A 6948-nucleotide genomic window follows, 5' to 3' on the forward strand; every position below is an offset into this window, starting at 1 on the left:
AGGAGCCATTTGAATGCTAGATTGATAATTCTTATTGTAAAAAAACTCAATCAAAGGTAAGTGATCATCCCAATAACCCTTGAAATAAATAAGACACGCACTCAACATATCCTTTAAAGTATGTGTTGTGCGCGCTGCTTGACCATCAGTCTGGGGATGAAAAGCAAAACTCAAATTTACCATCAAATCCAAACCTGTCTAAAATATTTCCATATTGTGCGGTGAATTGCACACCTCTATTTAAAGTGATGGACACCAGAACTCCATAAAGTCTGAATACCTCTTGATTATATAATATGGTATAATCTTCTTTTGAATAGGTAGTCTTTATCGATGAAAAATGGGCTGATTTAGTCATTCCATCTATAATCACCCAAATCGAAAATCATGTTGTCTAAAAGAATGCAGCAATGCTTAATTAAATCCACATTGATCATCTCCCACTTCCATTCTAGGAGATATATGTTCTAAGCCATACCACTGGGCCTCCAATGCTCTACCTTGACTTGTTGACAATTTGGGCTTTTACCAACAAACTCTGCAATACACCTCTTTATACTACTCCACCAACTGACTTCTTCCAAGTCATGATACATCTTCGTGGAAGCAGGATGTATAGAATATCTGGAGCTATGTGCTTCCTCCATTATCCTCTATTAGAGTTCATCCATCTTTGGTACACACAATCTACCTTGATACTCAACACACCATTTCACCATTGTTCAAAAGCCATCCTTTCTACTTATGAGCATTTCCTTAAATTTAAGGAAAACAAGGTCTTGGTCTTGTTTCTCCTTCACTTCAGACACTAGTGATGATTTAGCCCTGTTGATCATCACCAGCACTCCTTCAGTGGAATCCATCAACTAGACTCGTAATTGTGCAAGTTTGTGCACTTCTTTGGGAAAATATTTCTTTCCTTCCTTAACATAGGCAGTGTTACCCATACACAATCTTCTCAAGGCATCATCAACAACATTACCCTTATCTTGGTGTTAGAAAATACTCATGTAATAATCCTTAAGTAACTCCAACTGCCTCCTCAATCTGAGATAAAACTCTTCTAACTAAGTACATACTAAAGAATCTTTTGATCGGTGAACACATCAACATGGACACCATTGAGATAGTGGCAACATACTTTCGAAGCAAACACCACATCAGCCAACTCTTGACCATGTGTGGGTAATTTTTCTTTTGAATTTTATACTTTTTGGAGGCATAAGTTATAACATTGTCATTCTGCATCAAAACACAACCCAAGAACAACTCTGGACGCATTATCATACATAACAAAGCATTGTGTATCCTCCAGTAAGGTCAACATTTGCATAGTAGTTAATTGTATTTTCAATTCCTTAAAGCGTTTCTCACAAATTTCAGGCCATTGAAACTTTAATGTCTTTTGATTCAACTTTATCAATGGGGATGAAATATATGAGAAGCCCTCAACAAACCTCTATAATTACCAACCAATCCCATGAAACTCCTAATATAGTTGGAGATGTGGGACTAGGCAAATTTTGCACTGCCTCAATCTTCTTAGTGTCAACTCAAATCCCTTCACCTCAAACAGTATGGCCAAAGAACACCATTGACTCAAGCCGAAACTCAGACTTTGAAATTTTGGCATAAAATTTCTTATCCTTTAGTGTTTGAAGTACTATTCTTATATAACTAGCATGATCCTACTCATTCCTCGACTAAATTAGAATATCATCAATGAATATGATAACAAACATATCAATACAAGACTGATAAACACTATGTTCATCAGGTCCATGAACGCAGCAGGAGCGTTCATCAAATAAAAAGACATAACTAGAAACTCATAATGACCATAGCAGGTCTTGAATGATGTCTTTGGGATGTCACTTTCTCTTGCTCTCACTGATGATAGCCAGATCTGAAGTATCTATTAGAAAAACAAGTGGCATCCTGATGTTGATTGAATATATCATCAATTCTTTGAAGGGGGATACATAATATTTTTTGTAATCTAGTTCAATTTACGATAATCAATACACATTCTAAGAAGACCATGTTACTACCTTACAAATAAGACCAAAGCGCCCCAAGGCAAGACACTAGGTTAAATTAAACCTTTATCAAGGAGATCTCTCAACTAGTCTTTTAACTCTTTCAACTCTGATGGAGTCATTCTATATAATAGAGTAGCGATAGGTCAAGTATCAGAAAAAGTATCTATATCGAAGAATAGTTCTCTCTTATGTGGGACTCTGGTAAGATCTGGAAATACCTATAGAAACTCACTCACAACTAGAACTGACTGAATAGGTGGTGTCTTAACACTACAGTCACTACCTCATACTACGTGATAGATTCCCCCTTTGAGACAAACTTTTTTGCCTTAAGGTACGAAATAAAACGACCCTTAGGCACTACTAAACTATTCCTCCACTCAATGACTGGCTCACTAAGAAACTGAAACTTAACTACTCGATTTCTACAATCAACTGAGGCATAAAAAGCATGAACCTAGCCCATACCTAGAATTAAATCAAAATCCATAATGTCTAGCTCGACTAAATAAGCCATGGCGTCCTTGTGATTGACAGAAATGGTACAATCACAAGACTCTCTCAACTAGAATATTCTTACAAATAGGTGTGGAAACACTAAAGGTCTTAAGAAGTTGCTCAACTGAGTATCAAAATTCATAGAAATGTATGGAGTCACGAAATATAGACTCGCACCTGGATCAGGCAATGCATATACATCAAAAGTAAAGACTTTGATCATACCGGTGACAACATACGGTTAATTATCTTTATCTTGGTGACTGGTTATATCATACAAATGGTTTGCTCCTATGCTTGTTCCTAAAGTAGCTCCTCTAGGTGTAGTTCTATCTGGCGGAGCCACTAAAGAAGATTGGGCTCTATTGCCCCCATTACAATTTTCTTGCATGTTCTTATGGAACTCCCTCTTGAAGTGACATGCCTAACCACACTTGAACTCAACCTTGGAGCCATCAAGACACGCTCTTGAGTGGTTCCAGCCATATTTAGTGCATGCAGGAGTCCAGTTGGCCCCTTGTGCCACACTACCTTGAAACTGGGCAATTCTAGCTCTAAAATTCTTCAAATTCTAATTCTTGAACTGAACTCTGTTTTTTGGTACTTGTGTAGGTGCACTAGCAGATGATAGAGCAATTTCATTTGGTTTTTGTTGAAAAGATGATTAGTTAGCATTACTCTTCTTCTGCCCGGACTAACTTCGTGTTATCTTAGATTTTTTGTTTTGGAATTTTTCTCTATCTCTCATTGTGTCCTCCTCAACCTGTTGCACATGGATCATAAGCCTTGTTATGTCCATATCTATGTCCCCTATCAAAATAGCAAGCTTACCCTAATTTCTTGGTAGACGAGACAACCCAGACAAACAAGTTCATTCTGCTCCTCATATTAATAACTATCTCCGGAGCATAACGGGACAGTTGAGTGAACTTGAGGTTTTACTCATGCAAACTCATGGATTCTTGCTTAAGTTTAATGAATTCTCTTACCGTTGCCTCTCTTAGTTCACAGGGAAAAAATGCCCTAGGAAGGACTTTTCAAACACAACCCAACTCATGATTGGTGCAACATTAGCTCTACTCTTCTTCTTCCATTGATCATTCAAGATTCTAGAAACACCCTCAGTTGGTATGCAGTTAGTTCCACATGCTCAACATCTGCAACATGCATCACCTCAAACACTTTCTACAACTCTTCTACAAAAAATTTTCAGATCCGCATTGACACTTGAATAGGTGAAATTTGGAGTATTTATCCTGAAGAACTCACGGATCCTGGCTGTATTATCCACATCCTGTTGATTCCCTCTTTATTGCCCATCTTAGTTTGGTCACAACTTTACTCAACATTCGAATAACACCTTGGAACTCAGCATTAGTGACCTCTTCTTGGGTTGCACTTCTGGTGCACTTGATACTCCTTGATCTTGGGGATCAACATTTCTCCTAGCAGGACAAACTTGAACAACTATTTGTGGAGGCATGACCTGAAAGATATGCGCAAGCAGAAATTGGAAGAAATTTTTATATAGTTTAACTCTATCGCACAAAATGATTATGAAAGAAATTATAGATATCGCGCACATCATACAGATTGCTAAGACTTTACAACCACAACTTCCTTTACACTCTAGGACTCTTGAATTGTATGCTCAAATACCAAGTTTTTCACGCCCCAAGCCTACAATCTGGGCATAACTGGCAGTCGGAACCATCGTTGGACCCAAGCGAACCTTTGTTCTAGCTCAACTTTTTCATTAAAAGAAATTTCAAAACAACTCAACTCATAAGATATCATAAGTAAAATAGTTTACTCAGTGTACTCAAATGAACATAAGTGTTCAACTCATAGGCTTTAGATCATCACAAAGGAAATGTAAAAGACTCATCACCTACTACTATTTATTGAAGTCGGGATAAGACCCATGACATCCTAAAAAATTAGAAAAGTTTTTGAGAATCCTCCGTAAGCAAGGAGGCTCACAAAAATGACTATTGAACTACAAGTGGTATCAACGTTACGCTTGTTGATGACCTTAAACTCTTGTATCTAAAAAATCTATGAAGACTCATACAAAAAGTATGAACATTTATTTCATGTTGACATACATAATTTATGAGAACTCTGAGTTATCTGAACTCATCCTCCTATCGGTGCTCAATATTACTCCCAATAATATAATTCACAATCATATGTTTAGAAACATTTTTTCATCCTGAAACTTTGAGATTATTATTCAAAAGGTTCTCTAAAAGAGATTATACTCAAAACTCCTCGTGAACTTATTTGGAAACCGAAGTTTCCTCTCATTTAAATGTAAAAACATTTACTCTTTGGAATACTTAGTTTCCATATATTCATTTTGAAAAATGACACTAAACTATCCTCATCCTCATACTCAAGTCTTAAAATGATTTTTAAGAATTTGAAAAAATATTTTTCAAAATTGACTAAAAAGATCCTCTCAAACTTGATTCTAAATCTTTTCTGGAAATTGAAATGTGAACACGAGAGTTATTATTCGTGCTATATGAAATCTCTTGATGATTAATGTAGTTATGGAAGGAATGAAAGCTCGAATCATAGGAATATTTATGAATCAAATAGCGGAAGAGCAAGTGTGTTGATGCTCCAGGAGCATTTTTGGCACGATGCACCAGTTCTTTACTTACTGGTGCTGGTTTTTGGTGCTGTAGACGCAGGGCGTCAGTCCTCTTGTCGCATTTGGGGTGCCCCCTCCTAGACCATTCCCAAAAAATTCCAATAATTTTATCATCTCAATTTATGACCCTAATTCACTTAGAATCGAATGATTTCTCTCAAACTCCTTTATATTCAAATACCCAACATAAGTAAACACAAATCTACTCAAAAACAACTCTCAAACTCATAACATTCTTCTCAAGAAATCATCAAATCCCATTATTAAAGATATAAGAACGAAACTTTAAGAAGCTCATTAAGAACATCAATGTATGGATTATCATGGATGAAATTAACTCAAGGAAACTGATGATTGGCGTGAGGTTGAACGAACTCATCACTATGAACGCTTACATACCTCGTAAGGATCAAATTCTTGCGAAATTCCACGAATATCGCAAGAACCTTGAATGAACACTTGAACTTCTCCCTTCTTTTTCCTCTTGAACTTCTCCCTAAAACCCTAAGTGTGTTTATAAATAGTGAAAACTGATCTAAGTTAGTTTAGAATACTTAAATATTACTAAAATTATTTAGTCTCGTAGGGGTAAGGATAATACAAAAATATCCCTCATTAATTCGATGAACTTTCCTTAAATCGAAAGAATGAACTCAAACTGGCATATCTCCATCATTCGAACTCAGACTTAGCAAATCGGCGATGTTGGAAAGGGGACTTAAAGTTATTTGTTTGATACCTTCTAGGACACCTAACTCATCATGTACTCAAAGTTGTGGCGATTTGAAGTTGACCCAAATCTCACAATTATAGACTAACTTACACAAATCTCAAATTAGTTTTTTCAATCTAGTTCTTTGTAAAAGTAGATCTTTCTAAGACTGAGGTGTTACATAAGTATTCCCAAGTATAATACTTTTATATTTAAAATGAGAGAAACACTGACTTCTAATGAGTTTATGAGTTTTTTGTAGCATTATCTCTTTTAAGAGAATCCTTTGAGTAATTATATCTAAGTGTAATATTCTAAACTTATGAGCATGAGTTATTTATATTATGGGGAGTAGTATTGAGCAACTATATGAGATGAGTTCAAACAACTTACAATTCTCATAGACCATGTATACCAACATTGATAAAGGTTCATACTTTTTAGATGATTTCTTATGGATTTTAATCATAGCTTAGTGGATTCACTTAATTGATGTTTTCTATACCTTGACAAGGTATAGGACTGTTTTTGGAGTGTGGATCAGACGTTGTATCATCACGTAGCTCATAGTGATAGTTGTGGGCTAAAGAATATCCCAAATAAAGGGTAAAAGAGTTTAGTATTGTTTTTATACATTTTGAGTTATTATATACTGTTTTAAATGTTTTATATGTTTCATCTTATTATCATTGCGTTCATAGTGAATGGATTTAGAGTGAGGTGAGTATGTCTTCCCATTTCTATTAGTTCAACTTTATTTATATAATTTTATTTTCCTTTTACATGTTCGTACATTCAATGTTAGACGTCATTCGGTATGCATCCTTTCATAATGCATATACAGGTGTACAAGTCACCAACCGGCACTTTGTTGATCCCATCATATTCGAGCTAAGTGTCACGACCCAAAACCGGGCCGCGACTGGCACCCACACTTACCCTCCTATGTGAGCGAACCAACCAATCTAAACCTTAACATTTCAATTTAATATCAACAGAAAGTAATGCGGAAGACTTAAACTCATTAATAAAAA

Source organism: Solanum pennellii, chromosome 5, assembly GCF_001406875.1.
Source record: "Solanum pennellii chromosome 5, SPENNV200".
Lineage (NCBI taxonomy): Eukaryota > Viridiplantae > Streptophyta > Magnoliopsida > Solanales > Solanaceae > Solanum > Solanum pennellii.